Source organism: Gymnoscopelus microlampas (genome assembly GCF_963454915.1).
Source record: "Gymnoscopelus microlampas genome assembly, chromosome: 11".
Classification (NCBI taxonomy): Eukaryota; Metazoa; Chordata; class Actinopteri; order Myctophiformes; family Myctophidae; genus Gymnoscopelus; species Gymnoscopelus microlampas.
The window spans coordinates 40,478,444-40,498,770 of record NC_139948.1 but is presented as its reverse complement, the minus strand read 5'-3'; the positions used below and the strand labels follow the sequence as shown (position 1 = coordinate 40,498,770).

The 20,327-nt window shown below is 43.9% G+C and overlaps 1 long non-coding RNA gene across 3 annotated transcripts in view; it reads left to right on the top strand.

Moving 5' to 3' along the window:
* Window positions 1-215: 215 nt before the first annotated feature.
* Window positions 216-20,327, top strand: part of LOC311055236 — a 144,344-nt gene continuing 124,232 nt past the window's right edge. For all 3 annotated transcript variants that reach the window (XR_014601773.1, XR_014601774.1, XR_014601775.1), the window contains exon 1: window positions 216-1,465. This is a non-coding gene — a long non-coding RNA (uncharacterized lncRNA). The remainder of the gene's footprint in view (window positions 1,466-20,327) is intronic.

Sequence of the window (20,327 nt, the reverse complement as noted above, 5' to 3'; positions counted from 1 at the left end):
TTAGCTAGTGGTTCTCTCAAAGTGGGGTCCAGGCAGAGACCCTCAGGGTGGTGTGTGTGTGTGTGTGTGTGTGTGTGTGTGTGTGTGTGTGTGTGTGTGTGTGTGTGTGTGTGTGTGTGTGTGTGTGTGTGTGTGTGTGTGTGTGTGTGTGGGGGGGGGGGGGTATTCAAATGGTACCAAATGGACCCTTCCATTTAAATACTGTCTGAGTTTTGAAATGGGGTCCTTGAAATAAACAAATAAAACGTTTGTTGAAGTTGAACCACTGGTATTTAGCCAACAACAGCAGCAAAAACAAAACAACTACTGCAATGAACTCCATATCCCATGATGCATTGGTTCTCTGAGGCTCCGCATGTGCTGCTACTCTGCTGTGCTCCAAGTAATGGCTCAGTGCAGACTTGACTCTCCTCGGGTTCACATCGTGTTGAGCATAGCTCTCTCTGTCTCTCTCTCTCTCCAGTCTCTCCACTGCGCTCTGGCTGCTCAGCGGCTGAACTGAACGCCTGCCTGGGGATTCTAGTGTTTGTGAATGGAATTGATCACCGCTAATCGATTGGACCAATTTACCTTCCTGGAGTTTATTTCTTTTTTACGCATGGATTTTTTAAAACATTCCAGCTGGACGTGGAAACGGGATACATTATTCAACAACAGGATACTTAACACACACGTGTGGAGTTGTTATTAGTGGTAAAACCAACCGCTGACGATGACAGCTGGTGGCGTTTTCAACACACATACAACAAGTTCTGGGTAACTTTCTCTGGATTTAATAATATCACCACGACGGCTTTCTCGTGCGCAACTTGGGCGGGATGAGGGGGTCCCTCGATCGGGTCTTCTCTGGAGGAAGAGACCCCCTGGATCACTTCCACTGGTCAGGCAGAGAGAGGGGTCTGGATCTCTATGGATCATTTCACTGGTCAGACAGAGATTGCTCTCTGGCCAGACAGAGGGGTCTGGAATGGATCTCTTCATGGAGTATTTCACTGGTCAGACAGAGGGGTCTCTGGTCAGACAGAGAGATGGTCTGGATCTCTACAATTGGAGCAGTTCACTGGTCAGGCAGAGAGGGATCTCTGGTCATACAGAGGGGGGTCTCTGGTCAGACAGAGGGGTCTCTGGTCATACCGAGGAGGGTCTCTGGTCAGACAGAGGGGTCTCTGGTCAGACAGAAGGGTCTCTGGTCAGACGGAAGGGTCTCTTAGGGACACTCGTCGCTGGCTCAAGTGTCTCTGTCATGATGGCCACTTTCGGAATGGTCAGCGACGCGATATAGGAGCTGCTACTAACTACTCTGGAGTGGATATCCTCTCGTTCTTCTATGGGAATTGTTATCCAGTGTGGAGTGCATGTTGGAATACCATTCAAGACCTGTTTTCATGGAGGTGGTTGGTAGCCTAGCCTATAGGTAACCATGACCAACGTTTCGGATTATCTCCTGATCATCAGTCAATAACAGGTAAATTACAGCTCCAGAGAAAGCCATCATCATCACCACCATCCACAATACAATACACACACACTCACAATCCGCTGTTGTTGGTGTAATAATGGGATTAATGAAAGTAATCCGCTAATATGAATGTAGTCCTCTGTCAGAAGGTAATGCCTGTTAATCGCCTGTTTGTTTTTCTTAAGTAGTAAATACAGGCACAGAGGGGTTTCACACAGTCAGGTTCACCTGTTGGCTATGGGAAACCTGGTCCGTTATTCTCATGTCTGTGGTCTGTGCTGTGTTACTGCTGCTGCTGATTGAACCGACACTTTAAAGACATACATAGGCTATGGACAGAATATCATTGCCTGGCATTCACATCTTATATTGACCGAGAAGAAAAACATTAAATATAGAATAAATAATAATAAAATAAAAACTGTGCGTAACCGAGCTCAGCCATGGCACGCTAATACTATACACCTGCAGCGCGTCAGGTGTGCGCACGCAGCACTCATTTGAACACGCCTGTCATAGACAGAGGTAGCCTATACAGAAATACATGAGTAATGGCATTGAATGCCCTTTTATAGACCCTCTAGACTTTAGTAAACTGGATCTGAGTTAATGGCTCACACTGCTTTTTTTCCTCTACACCAATTCACCAAATCTCCTCGCCAAAAATAGCAGATCTGCAAGCCAATTAGATCGTTGCCTTGTGAGCTTGTAGAGCTGCTATTTTTGGGGGCTAATACCACCCCCCCCCCCCCCCCCCCAGAAATCACTAAGTTGACAACTTGAACCCCAGGCAGCAGATGCTGCTGCCTGGGGTTCAAGTTGTCAACTTAGTGATTTCTGATGTACTCTTCTTGTCCCTCTGTGACTTAAGTCAGTCAGGTGTGACTAATGCCACCACGCATGGGGTTTCCGTGACACTGCATTACACCTGTCATTACTGCTTAATGCTACCTGACAGATGACATGCGTAATGGTTATGATACCCTGTTGCCTTTAAGATGTGACTTAAGGAAGTATATGAGCAGATGTGTCTTCCTCTGAAGAATTATGTTTTTTGCCAATACGTTGGTTGGAGGCTGCAGTGTAGGGGATGTTTTGACAGACAGGTCTCAAAGGCTGAATAATGTGGGACAAGCTTTATTGTACCTGCTCTTTATCTTTTCATTGACCATGTACTGTAACGTGCTGTGTGTGTGTGTGTGTGTGTGTGTGTGTGTGTGTGTGTGTGTGTGTGTGTGTGTGTGTGTGTGTGTGTGTGTGTGTGTGTGTGTGTGTGTGTGTGTGTGTGTGTGTGTGTGTGTGTGTGTGTGAGCGTGTGCGCATGCCTGCGTGCGTGCGTGCGTGTGTGTAATATCGTCTCTCTCGGCTGGAAACCTCATGTTCAAAACTGTTTGGATTTTCAGGAATGAAAAACATCTAAAGTATCAGATCTACAAGCTTGTAGATCTGATACTTTTGATGCTTTTGTGTGATGCTGTAGTATGATCAGGTATAGGGTGATAATTTACCAAAAAATACAAAAACGTAGAATATGGAGATAGGATAGGAGGTTTCTGCCCGACAACAACGACTCGTGCATTATCTCAAAGATTGCATCCTCCAACCCTAGAACATCTCCCCTCTCTGCTCTCCTTAAAGTCCAGCCTCCGGTTCCTTCCTTCCTTCTTCGGAGTAAAGAATTCCATCTATTGTCGGGTTCGGTGGACAGAGCCCCACTATATGTCTGTATACAGCACACACACAGAGCACAGAGAGTCGAGCCCCCCCTTGCTTGCTCCACAATCCCCCCCCCACACCCCCCATTAAAAATCTTCTCCAAACAAGACCCCCTTTCTCCGCTGAAGAGGGACCCTCTGTCTAATGCCAAGTGACTCTCATGGCCAGCATTGACGGTGGGACACTTGCCGCACAAAGGGAGCTGAAGTGTCAAGTAAACTCGGTCAGAGCCCCCCGACACACAAGAATTCCTTTATCTCCCACCCCGGGAGGGAGACAAAGACATACTTTGTGTCAGTGAGCAAAGCCTTAGCCAAACAGTGAGGGGATGTTTTTTTTTTCTTCCCTACTATCCCTTCTTCTTCTATAACTTCCTCCTTTTTCCTCCCTTTTGTCGTTTGAACGAGCGGAGCGGGAGACATGTTTGTTGTTGGACGCGACCCCGGGCTCGCCCCGGCATCTCGTCCTGCACACGGTCGACCTCGCCCTTTTGGCTGTGTGAGGGCCCTGCACGGCACGCACACAACAAACACTCATGCACACACGTACACACACGCACACGCACACATACACACACACACACACACACTCACACGCTCACACGCTCACACGCTCACACACGCACTCACACACTCACACACTCACACACACTGGCATTGCCTCACCCACTCGTCCTGTACATGCACACAACTCAGTTCCAGGCTGGCTGGCTGGCTGGCTGGCTGGCTGTCACACCTCTCGGAGTAAGCAGCAGAACATGTCGGTGGGACATGATGGTGTTATTTGGGGGGGGGGGGGGGGGGCAGATTGCGTTGAATCGTCACCTTGGCCCCCGTAGCTTGCCCCGGGACGAAGCCGAGAAGAGCTGTTTTCTCACAGGGTTGAGAGAGAAGCTGGTCTGTACGCTGTCATACGATACGCTTGTGGTGAAACCGCAGCAGAGAGCCATGCACACCGGGGTCAGACTCACTTAGGGAGCTTGTATTTACACTCTCGCAGCAACGGCGCAGAAAGTGCAAAGGATTCCGGGGCCTTACCATACTGTACATACATTAGCACCAGCTTTCCTCTAGGTTGAGAACCTAGAAAATCTATGAGCGAAAGGCACCAACATCCAGGCTGCAGGCTCATGCTGACTCATTTATTCTCTGTTGTATACGGCAGTGTCACGTGCCAAAAAAAAAACGGCAGATCTAGAAGCTCACAATGTGTCGCATCTGCAACACATTGTGAGCTTGTAGATCTGCTATCTTTTTTTTTTCAGCACACAGCACTGAATTTATGACGGAGCATAAATTACGTTTGGGGCCAGAGGCCAATATTATTATTACACAGACTCTGTTCCCCAGGGGTCCTTGGGTGGGGGGTCCAGGGGTCCCCGGCAAAAGTAGTTAACATGGCATCATAATAATTTTAAGCACTTTATCCATTTATATGTTGGCTCTTCAAAAATAGCTGCTATTTGTTTTTTAAACATTTTGAAAAATCTCGAAAATGTTGAATCATTTTGAATTTCTTTACAAATCTTCTCTTCTGGGGGTTCAGGAGAGAGAAAAAAAAGTGAAGAAGGACGCTTTCACTCCAGTCCTGGAAAAATAACCTCACCCTGACCCCCCATGATGATGCAACAACACTGAGACAAACACTGAGACACAAACGCTGTGTGTCTCTTCAAAGTGTCTATGAGAGACAATGTTGCAGCCTCTCTTGTCTCTCTCTGTCTGAGCTGATATACCCAGTGACAGACGCGTGCATCAGGCCCTGAGGCGTGCTGCTAACACAGGGCCTACTGCCACTGCCAGGAGGAGGAGGAGAGCGATAGGTAGTCCCCCCCCCCCCCCCCCCCCCCCCCCCCCCCGCGCACGGTGGTTAAGGTAAACAGATTGAGTTGCTGTGGTCGAGTGTGTTAATGGTGTGTTTATGGGCTTAAGCTGAGTGGTGATTTATCATGTCCAAACCAACCAATTGGCGGGCTCACCTTCTTCGGTCCTCTCCTGGCTCTGTTCAACCGCGTGTTTGGGTGCGTGTGCCTGCACGTGTGTGTGTGTGAGTGCGCGTGTGTGTGTGTGTGTGTGTGTGAGTGCGTGCACGTGCGTGCGTGTATGTGTGACACAATGCAGACAGATGATAACACTGACTGAATAACCTGACCTCTTAGTGAACTGCGTATAGATGTCACGACCGCTTCAAATCAACCCGAGGTGAAAAAGGGGAAGTTATACTACGTTAATGACATTGTTGCAGCTCTCACAGTAAAACGGGGGGTTCGTAATGATCTCACTCACAGTCTCCATGACACAATGCTTCCCATGGAATATTATGTGTGTGAAATTTCCCTTGATTAAAAAAAAAGAAGCAGTTATATCTTTCCATCATTAGTGTCCGTTTAAAAAGTCTGATTTATGCTGAAGTTGCATGCTGGTTGTTGCAATGCCGTGAATGCTAGCGGAGCTACAAGCTCTCGATGCATTATTATGGATGTGACGCTCGTTGAGCTTTGTAAATCTGCATTTTGAACATTTTTGCAAAATCTTGAAAGTGGTCAAATACATATAATTTTGGGGGTCTTTTCTTGCCAGGAAAAAGTTTGAGAATTACTGATTTAGAAGGCATTTGTAGAATCGGGGTTATAGAAGGGGTTGTAAGGAGTTGCATTTAAAGAAATTAATCTAGTTTTGTGTATCAGGAGTTATACTTGTGTGTGTGTGTGTGTGTGTGTGTGTGTGTGTGTGTGTGTGTGTGTGTGTGTGTGTGTGTTGGGGGGTGGTGGGTGGGTGGGAGTGTGTGTGCGTTTAGAATGGGCTCGAAAGTTTGTCTGAACAGGAGAACTGTCATTTATTAGCGGTGCAAGAACAATGGAGAGCTTGTCTCCGGGGGTGGGCGGGTGGGGGGGCCGGAGGGAGGGTGGCCTGAGATTGGGCAGCAGCCTTCAGACCAAGAACAAGCCCCTGTCTGATGGAGGGAACGGCTGACCCTTCCTGAGCAAAATGGCACCTTTGTTCCGAGGTGTATGTGTTTGTGCTTGTGTGTGTGTGTGTGTGTGTGTGTGTGTGTGAGTGTGTATAGTCTGTGTGTGTGTGTGTGTGTGTGTGTGTGTGTGCGTTAGAGAGAGAGAGAGAGAGAGAGAGAGAGAGAGAGGTTTTGAAAAGCTGGGAAAGTTGTGTAAAGTGTTTTTTTTTGTATCAATGCTTTGGTGATTTTCCCTCCATTTGTGATTTTCTGTGGCTGGACCGTTCGGTGTGTGTGTGTGTGTGTGCATGCGTGGGTGTGCGACTGTGCGTCTGTGTGTGTGTTGGCACTAGGGTCTCACAGTATATGCTTCTCTATGAACCCTTAGGACCATGGTACTGTACACAGGATAGAAACAGATGAAAAAACAGTTAGTCTGTCTCATGATGACATATTATCTCACAGTGAGTCACCTGCCCAGTGTGTGAACATTCACCAGGACCCCTGGCAGACCGTTGTGGGGGGGGGGGGGGGGGGGTGACATGAAGGGCATCGAGGCTGAGTCATGACATACAGTACTCACCCATCAGCTATCTGGTCACGTCGCCATTGACCATTTGGCAAATAGGGTAGCCCGTAACGCCTCATCCTGTAGTGCAGGGGTTTTCAAAGTGGGGGTCCAGAGTTCCTTGGGGGGGGGGGGTTCTACATTGACCCGTACAAGTCTGTAACTCTGACAGTGTACAAATGCAACCAAGTGGTTCCATTTGTACACTGTCAGAGTTAAGGGGGGTCCTTGAAAGGTAAACGTTTGAGAACTACTGCTGTAGTGCTATATTGTACCCCAGGGCTGTACCACACAGCATGATACCAGGCTAAGGCTGGGCGGGATCAAATATCACTATTTCGGACCAAATACCGTACCTCCATATCGATATTGCGACGATAATATCGCAATGTTACGATAATATAAATGTATTATATTGTAAAATCTAATATTATACAAAAATCTTCAAGCTACAAGCCGATTGCATTGTGACAATTAACAATGTTTTGATGATTATTAGCACTTTTTGCTATATCACAATGTTAAGATATTATGCAAAAAAAAAAAAAAAACACCAGACGATTATGTGTACAGCAGTAGCCTCTCATCACGATATCAATATGATATCAATATATTTGGACCAGCCCAGTGTACCAGACCACTCCACCATAACTAGCCACTTTGTGTTTACCCTGGCTGCTGGCCAGCCAGAGTCTGAATGATGGGGGGGGGGGGCTCCATCCCTCTCCCACTGCCAGCCCACCAAACAATTGTCCTCTCTCTGTAATATTGCTCATGAGGGAAAGGAGGGATGTTTTGTTTAAACAGCCGGTACGAGAAAGAGAAGGGAAGGGAAGGTGGAAGGAGACGTCAGCAGATTGGTCATTTCCTTCATAGAAGGCACAGCTTAGAGTTGAGGGGAGGGCGGGTGGGGGGGTGGGGGGGCAACGACCTGCCTCAGGGAGCGAAGGGGAAAGGAGAGAGTGGAGCAGAGAGAGGTGGTGCATGTTGGCTGCTGAGGGAAGGGCTTGTGCATGTGGATGCTGCAGAGCTGCTGCACTCCAGACAAGGACTGGGCAATTAACCGAGAATATATCGAAACCGACATTTACAACCTCTAACCGACTTAATGGTGCTCATTGTTGCTGTCGGACCTCTTATCTCCAAAGAGTGTGTCACACAAAAGTAGCAAAAATACTACTTTCACTATTTTTATTAACGTGAACTGAACCGCCGATCTGCTATCTTTATTAGTTTTACAAAAAACGTATCATTCATTAATCGCATTCGAGGCATAAGTTAATAATTTGATTTAAAGTCATATTGCCCAGCCCTATAGCTGCACTCCACATGCATTTACTTGGTCACTTTCCTCTGAGCGAGCGTGCCGCTGCACCTGGTTGACCGGAGTCACTCAGGGCTCTACGCTAGCTTGTGTATTTTCTGTTTTCTGTTATTGTGGGGAAGGCTTTCACTGAAAATAGCCGATCAACGATGTGAGCTTGCCGATCTGCTTTTTTCTGCTAAAGCTTTCCCCACAATATGGATGATGATGGGGTTTAAGTGGTTAATGCTGCTCTAACTTCTTACTCACGAAAGGACTCCTTTCACTGATGTTGTCCTGTTGTTAACACTTAACAGTAGGTCAAAGTTGATGCAGGTCGCATATACTCTACAGAAACTGAATTCACGTATAAAAGGTATATAATGGAGTAGAGCAGTGGTTCTCAAAGTGGGGCCTGGCTGGGGACCCCCAGGGTCCTTGAGAGGGTTCCAGGGGGTTCCCAGCTAAACGATTCATAGGACTAGGAGCCAAATGGACACTTTACTGTAACACTGAGAGTTTGCTAATGGGACCAAATTACCCCTTACTGGTCTGTAAGCTCTCTGTGTTTATGGGGGTCCATAGCTTCATTCCATACCAAACTGGGGGTCCTCCTTGAAATGAAAAAGTTTGAGAACCAGTGGAGTAGCAGAAGGTAGAGTGGTTTCTTTAGCCTTTCTCCGTCTGTCCATCCGTCCTCCACAGAACAGAACAGTGCAGTGCAGTACATGGTTCTCAAACGTTTTCATGTGAAGGACCCCCAAATTGATGATTGTATTTGCCCACGGACCTTCATCTGAACAGACTGTTGCTCCAGGGAAGGGACCTCCCCTCATAAGAGAAGATTTGTGTTGTTCTATTGTTTCGCCCACTACAATCTCTTGTAGATCTGGAGCTTGTATATCGTCTCTGTCAGGTGGAAACTTCATATGTCAAAAACTGTTACTTTTCAGGATTCAAATCCAAAAATAGCAAAAGCAGCAGATCTACAAGCTCAAACCACGTCGCTTCGTGCTGCGTCTCGAGCTTGTAGATCTGCTACTTTTGATGCTTTTGTGTGACGCTGTAGTATGATCAAGAAGGGCATTAATTTACGAAAAAACACAAAAGGTTAAAACATGGAGATAAGAGGTTTCTGGCCAACAGAGATGATATGTGCTATTTCTGAATAGCCCAAGTATAAAATAGGGTTAAATGTGGTTAAACAGATTTTTTTAATGCTATTTTGCTGGGTGACCTCCTGAGGGTCCCCGGACCACACTTTGAGAACCAGTGGCGTGTAGCGGAGCACAGGGGCATCAGTGTGGTACGCAGACAGACAGCGCTCAATTCAGGCGGGCGGCGGAGACACCCACCCCCGCCACAGGAAGACGGCACGCACACACACACACACACACACACACACACACACACACACACACACACACACACACACACACACACACACACACACACACACACACACACACACACACACACACACACACACACACACACACACACACACACACACACACACACACACACACACCACCCACCTCGCCACAAATACACTATGTATGTGGAGAACAGTAGTGAATGAAGAGATGAACAGACCAAACCTCTGTCTGGTCAGGACCCTCTGGAAGGCACTGAGTAGTAGACGCTGCTGCAGGTGTGTGTGTGTGTGTGTGTGTGTGTGTGTGTGTGTGTGTGTGTGTGTGTGTGTGTGTGTGTGTGTGTGTGTGTGTGTGTGTGTGTGTGTGTGTGTGTGTGTGCGCGCACTGTAGTAAACTTAACTTCACACAGTACAGGGGGACCTTTATGATGTGTGTTTGTTAAGTTTGTTATTTACAGCAGTGGTTCGTTCTCAAAGTGGGGTCCTGGGGGGGTGTTCCACGGGGTCCCCAGCTAAATTACTGCAAACTCTTTTGAGTGTACAAGTGGAACCAAAATGTACCAAATGCCTCCAGGACAGGTGCAAAATACGAGCGAGAGATTGATCTCTAGAATTGAGAGTTATGCGATGCACGTCTATGACACTGTATATGTGTCGTGTGTGTGCGTGTGTGTGTGTGTGCGTGCGTTAACCACTTAATCCCGATATACTTTGTTGACCAGGGGTGTCAACCAGTGGTCTATACTTGGTCCCCTACTTTTTTCTCTATAAACCGTATCTCTACGCGGCGACACTTTATTATTTTTTTGGAAGAGTGTTCACCTATTATGCCGTGGCCCAGAAATTAGAGATGCTAGGTGGTTAAGGTTAATGCATATCATCGCTGTCGGGCAGAAACCTAACCTAACCTTAACGCCCTACTTTGATCATGCTACAACGTCACTCAAAAGTAGCTGATCCACAAGCTCTTGTGCTTGTGGATTGAGCTTGGAACTTGTGGATCTGCTATTTTTTCTATTTGAATCCTTAGAAGCAACAGTTTTGAACACATGAGGACAATTATGCACATGTGAGGTATTGCATGATAGATGCATCTGTATCCTACTGACTCACCTGCCAGTGACATATGGCCTTCGTCCTACTCCTCCCACCTAGGGATGTTAACAATTAATCGATGAATTGCCGCTAAGAATTGATTAAATCTATTGGTTTTCAATTAATTGAAACTTTTTTGTGGAGGGCGGGGGCTAGTGAAAGTTACATGTATGGTGTGTGTGATATGAAATGTGAGCTTACCATAATCACAGTAATCCTTAATCATATTCCATCATATTCAAGGGCTTTTGGAGGGAAATGGGACTCCATAGAGCACTGCAGAGGGGAGGTGGGTGTGTGTGTGTCTGTGTCCAGCTGATGCTCGTTGACGCTCGTTAATGTTATATACATCAAGGCTATTATGTTTCTGCACTCATTTCCGGTTTCGGACAAGAATTTTCCTTTTGGTCCTAAAAAAAACCCTGCTGCATATCAATTAGTCGATTAATCGATCGATAAGGTTATCAACTATCAATTAAAGAATGAATCGATAATTTGCATGCCTACTCCCACCCAACACTCTCTGCTGACAGGTGCCGCCCCAGGCCGTAGGATTACGTAGAGTGACAATTATCAACCTCCCTGCCCTGAACACGGGCCAATTGTGTTCCTATAGACACTCGAGAAAGCCGGATGCACCACGGTGGATCTGAACCCACAACCTCAGTGGGTTGTGGGCAGGCATTTGTCCACTGTGCCAATCCGAACTCCATCTATAATGCCGGAGACCTTCTTCCATGGCTTTCTCCCCTCTGCCATTCTTCCGCTGACCTTCGCTTGCTCCTTTCACACTCTCCCCTTTTTGGAGGGAAAATTCCAACCTTTTGTTGCGCCAAATGTCACATTCCACCCAACCTGTGACCAATGCTCCACTCCGCTTATATAGCCTCGCCGTGGGTCGCCGTAGCAACACTGCTAATGTTTGTGGCTGGAAAAAAGTACTCAGATTTCTTGAAGTAAAAGTTACAACTCGTTCCTGTCCAGCTGAAACCTCTTATCTCCATTTTTTTTTTGTGTGTAAATGAACGCCCTGCTTGATCATACTACAGCGTCAAAAGTAGCAGATCTACAAGCTCCAAACCCGGTGCCAAGCGCCTCTTATTGAGCTTGTAGATCTGCTACTTTGGATGCTTTTGAGTTTGAATCCTGAAAAGCAACAGTTTTTGGACAGTTTCTTTTCCACCCGAGACGAAATTCTAAGTAACATTTTGAGACACTTTTACCTATACAAGTAAAAAGCCCCTTCCCTATTCAGGACGGTTTGGGGGGGCTTTCTCATTCACTCTTTCTTTCCCCTTTTCTCTCATTCGGGGTGGGGGGGTGTGGGGGGGATAAAGGAGACATTTTCAGTGTGAAGAGGAGCGTGTAATTTCCTCTGTGACCTCCCCGGGACCAAACCCGGCGGACCACCAGGGTCCTCGGCAGACTTTCTGTGTGTGTGTGGGTGCAACAGTTAATCGAAACTAATTGATTTAATTTGATTGATTGATTTTTATTTGGTGGTGGCACATAGGTGGTGGCACACCGAGTGCCGCACTATGAGCTTGTAGATCTGCTATTTTTTAAACAATTTGTGTGAAATGTGTGCAAATCTTTGAATATATATATATATATATATATATATATATATATATATATATTTTTTTTTTTCAAGCGAACATTTGTAACTCAAATCTTTGCTTCTGGGGGGTCCCTGGAACGAAACATTTTGAGATGGGGGTTTGCGGTCAAATACATAGCAAAAAAATATTTCTAAATACTGTATGTTTCTATATCAGTGGTGCTCCAACTTTTCCATGTAAAGGACCCCCAAAATTATATGTATTTGGCCGCGGACCACCCATCTCAAAATATGTTGTTCCAGGGACCCCCAGAAGCACAGATCGAAGTTAAAAATGTTCGCTTTAAAAATAAATAAATTATATATTCAAAGTTTTGCACAAATTTTCCAAAAAATAGCGGATCTATAAGGTCATAGCGCGGCACTTGGTGCCGCGCTATGAGCTTGTAGATCTGCTATTTTTGAATAGCCAAAGAAATGTTAAAATGACACAGATGCGTTCCCGGTCTTAGTGGATTAAATCTTGTGGAGGAGAGACGTGCGTGTGAGGGCCCGTGTGTCTCTACATGTGGGTCTATTTGTATTTGTGGACTTAAAGCGGATTAATTGGGGCTGAGCACACCCCAATACTACAGCTTTACATAAGAAAGCTGTGTGGTGTTTACCAGGGGGTGGAGAGAGAGACTAAAGCAGTGGTTCAACCCATAATGATATGTATTTGGCTGCGGACCCACTTTTTGTGCCCCGATATTTTGTGCCAGGGACCCCCAGAAGAAAAAAAATGAGTTTGAAAAAATATACATATATATATTAAAATATTTGCACAAAAATAGCAGATCTAAAAGCTCATAGCGTGGGATGAAGTGACTCGTATACAGTGACTTGTATATCTGCTATTTTTGAATAGCCAAAGTATAAGATATAGATGAAGTGTTTAAAATGATTGAGATGCTATATTAACACATTTAGCTACCCCCCCAAGGACCCCACTTTGAAAACCAATGGACTAGACTAGACATGCTCTTCTGATAAAGATCTGTACAATAAGCCCAATGGTTCTCAATGTTGGGGTCCAGGCCAGGGACCCCCTGGGGTCCTTGATAGGCCTCGTTAATAGGCCCATAATAGCATCACAATCACTTTAACCACTTTGACTACTGCGACTATTCAAAAGAAAAGGCTGATCTGCAAGCTCACGATGTGACACATTGCGACGTGTTTTGAGCTTGTAGATCTGCTATCTTAGAAACGTTTTTTTGAAAATATCTTGAAAATATTTTTTAGAAGTGAAATTAACATGAATGTTCTCTTCCTGTGGGGGTCCCTGGCACAGAATCTTTTCAGATGGGGGCGGCCAAATATATATACATTTGGGTGTCCTTGACATGAAAATATTTGAGATGCACTTGCAATAGCCAGTCCTGAACGTATTTGCAGTATAAAAGGCCCTGAAGAAACGGACCCTCAGTCCCCTTGAGAAGTATTGGGTGAATCAGGCATCATGTGTTGTTGTCATCTACACTGAAAACCATGATTTCAAACACCCCCCAACGTTTGATATAGTTGCTGTCGGCTGAAAACCTTGTATGTCCAAAACCATTGCTTTTTAAAAATTCAAAATAGTGAAAATAGCCGATCTGCAAGCTCCGCCGTGTTGTGGAGCTTGTAGATCTGCTATGTTCACTACTTTTTTGTGACACTCCTGCATGATGTAGTATGGCGTTAATTTACAAAAATATAGATTTATAGATTTTTGAGATACAAGGTTTCTACCCGACAGCACCTATATGCATTAGGGTCATGCTGGTGGCCCCCATTTAATGCAAAACAATATTATAACAATATTATAATTATCTCTGCATAATTCTACACTGTAAAATCCTCAATGTTTATAGAGTTACAAACACACTATTACAGACCCGAAAGGGTCCATATTTTGGACCCCTGGTTGGCCCCCAGACCTGATGTTGAGAAACGGTGCACTAAAAAAATATAGCAGCGAAAAGCCATGAAAAAGTGGCTTCAGTCACCCTTGACCCTGTTCTGAGTATTGTGTCAATTTGTACACTCCCACAGTTACAGACCCGCAAGGGGTCCATTTGGTTCCTATAACTATCAATCATTTAGCTGGAGACCCCCTTGGAACTCCCTCGGGGACCCCTGGGAGTCCCTGGACCCCACTTTGAGAACCATTTGTTTACATTAGGGCTTCCAAGTTGTGTAGGCTGTCAGGTTCATTTTGACTGCTGTCAACAGTAACTTTATGTAATTGTTAGTCTCTGCTGCCCTCTTGTGGACGTACGTTGCAAAACAAGCATCTGAATATTTTTGTCTCTTCCTGTACTTCCTTTCTTGACCACTGGAACTTCACGGCGCCAATTTGCAACAGCAAGTCTAGATTTGAGTGCAATAGTTTGAAGTAGTTACTACACAACATGGGCTGGTGGAAATGTCTTTTTGACACACAGGCTACAGCATGATGAGTTTTCAGCTAAAGAAGTTTACTCATAATAACTACACATTCTCAATGTACATTAAACCAGTGGTACTTCCTACTCCCACTTTGTTTTTTTTTTCAAAGCGAAAGTTTTTTAACATTTTTGAGATTTGGGTCCGCAGACAAATATTACATTTTGGGGGTCATTGACACGAAAACGTTTGTGAACCACTGATGCACATTAAACAACAGTAAAGAAATGAGCATTGGCACCAACATGGACTGTTTAGGTCAGTGGTTCTCAAACTAAAAAAAATATATATGTATTTCAAGGACCCCATAATTTGGTTCCATTTGTACACACTCAGAGCTACAGACCTGTAAGGGTCCATATGGAACCCCCTCAAGGTAAGGGTCCCAAGGACCCCAATTTGAGAATCACTGCTTTAGTTAAATTACTTTCATAGTTAGTCTGGATTTATTTTATTTTTTTACAGATTGGGCTGAAACCCTGAAACCTCATATGTCCAAAACTATTACTTTTCAGGATTCAAATTCAAAAATAGAAAAAGTAGCAGATCTACAAGCTCGAAACGCGGCATGAAGCAAAACTTGTAGATCTGCTACTTTTGATGCTTTTGTGTGATGCTGTAGGATGATCAAGTAGGGCGTTAATTTACCAAAGAGCACACAAAGTTAAAATATGGAGTTAAAAAGAAGTTTGTTTAGTTTACCATAAACTTGGATATTATTGAAAAAGATGAACCTTTGCAGCTTTGCATGTTCTTGCAGTTGTAGGTCTAGTGCAGTGGTTCTCAACCTGTGGGTTGGGACTCCCAGGGGGGTCCCCACATGATTTTGGGGGGGTCCCCAGATGACAGTGAAGTGACAATTTAAGGACTTTTAAGACCTTTTTAAGAAAGAAAGAAAAGATACCAAATCTGCGTCAAAAGTAATCAACAACCTACTGGTACAGTATGCTATACAAAATATAAGTAATAATATAAGAAAGAGGCAAACATTTTGAAAATAGCCGATCTACAAGCTCGTAGATTGGCTTGTAGAGTGTAGATCGGCTATTTTCACAATATTAATCTGTGTAATGCCTTGCATTTGCCACGTGCATTTAGTAATGTAGGAAAGTGAAAGTGAATATTTTCTTCCACGGAACAGTGCTCTAAAATGACCTGGTGACCTATGATGATGTTGTCAGTTACTGGGAAGTAGGAGGTCAAGCAATTCCACAGAAACTCTCAAGAAGAGGAAGTGTACCTGATTGCCTGATTGAGTCATCATTATTAGGAAATGTACCCATATAATCACATGTATCTGCTGATTCTGCTCATAAGATACAACAACAGTATATATCAGTTAATTAGTTTAGTGGAAGGTTGGATAAAGTAAGAGAATGGAATAAGGGTAACCGTGGGATAGGAATAGATCAGTGGTTCTCAACCTTTTTTTGAGCAGAGCACACATATTTCCACTCACATATTTTAGAACATTTTCCCATGGACCACTAATTGGTTGAGAATCAGTGGGATGTATAGACATGGGATGCATAGCAAGTGTTACCAAAGCATTAATCTTAGCCCATATCCCCACCCAACACAACAGTGGTCCCCAGGTTGATTCTTAGTCAGGGCGGTGGTCCCTGGTTGAAACCCCCTGGTTTAGTGGTTTGTCATTAGGGGTCCAGTGTGACATGAGGAAATCCATAATTATGGCCGTGACTATCAATTATCTTCTTAACGATTATTGTTTTTTTGGTTTTTGTATGATTAGTTCGATTACCTGTTGCACCCCAGAGTGGTTAAGTGGTTAAAATGATTGTGATGCTACTTTTGCTGGGGACCCCCTGGGTCCCCAGCAAAACTACTTAACTACTTTTTAACTACTTTTAACTACTTTTGCTGGGGACCCCCTGGAACCCCCTCAAGGACCCCTGGGGGTCCCCGGACCCAACAGTCTATTTGCTTCTGTTGGTGATGAATTAGTTTTAACTGAAGTTGCTGAAATACAATGCTGAAATAAACATGATCCTCCCTCTTGCCCTCTCTGCAACATGGAATAACATGTGAGATATTTGTATTGTACAGTGGTTCTCAAACCTTTTCATATCAAGAACCCCCAAATGTATTTGGCCGTGGCCCGGACCCCCATCTGAAAATATGTTGTGCCAGGGACATGTTTAAAAGATTTCACAAATTCTTATTGGGATTTTTTTTTGGATAGTACAGTGTAGTGTGATAGGAAACAGGGAGTGACGCGCAGCAAAGGTCGTTGTGCTTGGGAATGGAACCCACGGCTCGCATTAGAAACTATATGTGGTACGTATGCGCCTTAAACTAGACATCGGCCCCCATCTCCCATCTCTCCCTTAATAACGTTTCTCCATTCCACCACTAGAGGTCAGAGATTTACCTTTTCCCTGAGAAAGTCAACACAGTGAACTACTGGCCACAGGGCTGATTATATTCAGATATGGCAACTTGGCCAGGGTTTTGAGTGTCGTGACATTGATTTTAATATAACTTTGCATACATACTAGTGCCCATAAACTTGCACGGTTTGTTTTCGGTGGATGAAGCTGATTTTGTCTCCACTAATCTTGTCAAGACAGATTTTGTATTTGCATGAAAAGGTGCTGTATTTACAGTATACACACTTTTTTTCACTGATAGATTCCCAGCTTTTGTCTCCACAGGTTAGACACAGCCTCCCTGTAACGTGATTTATGCTTTGTCATTATGAAAACATAGTCATTGTGTTACAGCACTGTAGTGGGTCACAATGACCACAAGGTGTCTCCCTTGTCCAGACTTCAATAACTGGATTTCAATGAATGGCTCAGCTCCTCCTTTCAAAAGATTATTCATAGTCAATATCATTGGTGGGGAAAAAAAGTTTACTTGAGTAAAAGTACAAAGGTAGTGGCATCAAAATGTACTTAAAGTGCCAAAAGTAGAAAGTACTCATCATGCAGAATGTCCCATTTCACAACTTTTCAAATGGATAAAATGGATACAAATCTTTTGAAGCAGATCTACAAGCTCACAATGCGTCGCAATGCGACGCATTGTGAGCTTGTAGATCGGCTATATTTCAAATGGCTGAAATGCATATAGGGCTGAAGTGGGTGATGTATGTTTTGTAATACTAATCAGAATCTACAAAGTAACTAGTAACTAAAGTTTTAAAATAATTGTAGTGGAGTAAAAGTACAATATTTTCCCTCTGAGATGTAGTGGAGTAGAAATAAAAGTACTGAAAATTTGAAATACTCCAGTAAAGTAAAAAGTTAAGTACAGTACTTGAGTAAATGTAATTAGTTACTTTACACCACTGGTCAATATATACAGTACTTTCTTTTTTAGCACTGTTTTCATGTTCAGTTTATGTTAATCTATGAGGTATACTTTACATAGGGATTAGGGAATGTCTGCTGCTTTTATATTATATAAATAAATATTATTTCTTTATATTTCCTTTGTTTTATTCGGTGCCACTGTGCCTGCATGCTACCACTGTGCATTTCAAGCTGTCTACAGCAATGGTTCTCAAAGAGCGGGGTCCAGGGACCCTCAGGGGTCCTTGAGGGGGTTCCAAATGTACCCTTTTACAGGTCTGTTACTCTTGAGAGCGTACGGGACCGTTTGGTTCCATTTTTTTTGGTACACTCTCAGACTTGTAGGGGTCCTTCAAAATTAAGATCCTTGAGGGGGTTCTATGGACCTGTACAGGTCTGTAACTCTGACAGTGTACACATGTAACCAAATGGACCCGTTAGGGTCCATTTGGTTCCATTTGTACACTGTCAGAGTTAAGGGGGGGTCCTTGAGATTTTAAAGTTTGAGAACCACAGTAACTAAGCAAGTAAACTTATCTCAACTTTGACCACTAGATGGCAATGTGGCGCCATGGAAAACGGCCCCCTTGTAACTAAGTATAAGTCAGTCAGTCAGTCAGTCAGTCAGTCTGAAAGTAAAAGCCACTCTCTCTCTCCCGCCGCAGTAACCCTGTGATCTATGGAGTAATGGGTGCAGATTGGCATTATCATGGCGTTATTGCCCCTCATTCATACTCATCTCCCTTTGAAGATCAAAGTGTCCCATGTTGCCTCTGTTGTGTTGCCGCCGCTGATAAGACCCAGGGTGAACTTTAACAATAAACTCAAACTGTTGTTCACCTTGTTCACATCTGTTGATCCTGAGCCTGATGTACGCCGAGCCATGTCTGTGTAGTGTTGTGATGTACTACTTACTTCCACTTGACTGTTCAAAAAGCCAGTGGTTCTCTTAACTTTTTCACGTCGAGGACCCTGAAATTGATATGTATTTTGCCCTCGGACCCTCATCTAAAAAGAGTTTTTTTTTGCCAGGGAAGGGCCGCCATAGGAGAATATTTGTGCTCTTCAAAGAACATTCAAAAACGTGATTTATAAACAAATCTATTTTTTTCAGCTCAAGAAGTGACGTGTTGTGAGCTTGTAGATCTGCTATTTCTGAGTAGCCGATAAAATAGAGTTCATAATTATGTTAAAAAAAAATTGCCGAGCACCCCCTGAGAGCCATTGCTGAAGCCGACTGGATTCAAGTTCAATTTCAATGACTGAAAAAAATAAAGCGAGGAATCAAAAACGTGAACGCACATCCGTCTGCTCAGTGAGGACAAAATAAAGCCTGAATAGCCAATAGGAGGTGAAAGACCTCCTCAAGCTTAACTTACACTCCATTGCACGATGATACAACAGATTTCCAAGCTACAACAGATTTTCAAGCTATAGCAGCAAAGCGCAGTGGTGGAAAAAGTACTAAAATGTTTTTACTTAAGTAAAAGTATCAATCACTCGTTATGCAGAATGTCCCTTTTCACAAGTTGTCAAAAGGTATAAAATGTATAAAAATCTTTTGAAAATAGCCGATCTACAAGCTCACAATGCGTCGCATCGCGACGCATTGTGAGCTTGTAGATCGGCTATTTTCAAACGGCCAAAATGTATATAAGGCTGAAGTGGTTACTGTATGTATACGACTTTTTTGGCTGAAAACCCACCTCTTCAGGAAACACTACCCTTCCTCTTTGCCTGGCCTACTTGTTGTTAACTAGTTGTACGAACTCTTGTTTTATTTTTGTATTGTTTTATTGGATCTTGTTTAGTCGATACACTTATTTGTTTTAGCTCGTGCTCATTTGATTTGCCATTTTTGTCTCATCTGTTTAAGAAAGTAGGTAGCTGATATATTGCACTTTTACCTTAGCGCTAGGTATACTCTTGGTTGCTTGTTTTTGCAGGAAATGCACTTAAAACTTCTGGTGATTAGTAGTTTTCGTTCCCTACCTATGTTGAATACACTTATTGTAAGTCGCTTTGGATAAAAGCGTCTGCTAAATGACTGTAATGTAATGTAATGTAATGTGATAATAATCAAAATCTACAAAGTAACTAGTAACTGAAGTTTTCAAATAATTGTAGTGGAGTTAAAAGTACAACATTTGCCTCTGAGATGTTGTGGAGTAGAAGTAAAAGTAGTGAAAATTGGAAATACTCCGGTAAAGTAAAAAAGACCTAAAAATTGTACTTATAAGTACAGTACTTGAGTAAATGTACTTAGTTACTTTACACCACTGGCAAAGCGACAAGGTCGGTCCTACCACAGAGCTTTAAGGCCTCGCTGTGTGGCAGCAAACCAGTCTGGCTGCATTTTGTGTGAATCGGGATAGTTTTTTTTCTCTTCTTTCTTGTACCCAGCAACAACCAACCCACGGAAACTTGGCAAGTCCTCTGGGTCTCTGTGGCGTCGTGCCAACTCTCTGTCTGAACTTTAGAGATTATGGAACACAAGTGAGAGAGAGAGAGA